The sequence below is a fragment of the Octopus bimaculoides genome, chromosome 9 (assembly GCF_001194135.2).
Source record: "Octopus bimaculoides isolate UCB-OBI-ISO-001 chromosome 9, ASM119413v2, whole genome shotgun sequence".
Lineage (NCBI taxonomy): Eukaryota > Metazoa > Mollusca > Cephalopoda > Octopoda > Octopodidae > Octopus > Octopus bimaculoides.
The window spans coordinates 32,819,920-32,820,231 of NC_068989.1; positions in this window are offsets into that span (position 1 = coordinate 32,819,920).

Below are 312 nucleotides of genomic sequence, written 5' to 3' on the forward strand. Positions count from 1 at the left end.
ACCAAACGTTTCAGCCTCAATATACATTCTGTCACTGCAATGAAGTTTACGTATCGTTTGTAAATTATTTATCGAGGAATAACGAAATTATCAAAAAAGTATCTCAGCTTTGAAAAACATTCTGGAAACTTTCAGAACAGAAAAATTGTAATTGTAGTTCTGTCTTAATTTAGCTATTTATATTATTATTTTCTAGTATTGGATTTTAACTTCATTTACCACTATTACGTTACGTATATCTAATGTGCTATGATCTGTACACACGTATTTCTTGATTGATATTCTTTAGGCTATAAACTCTACGCCCCCCCC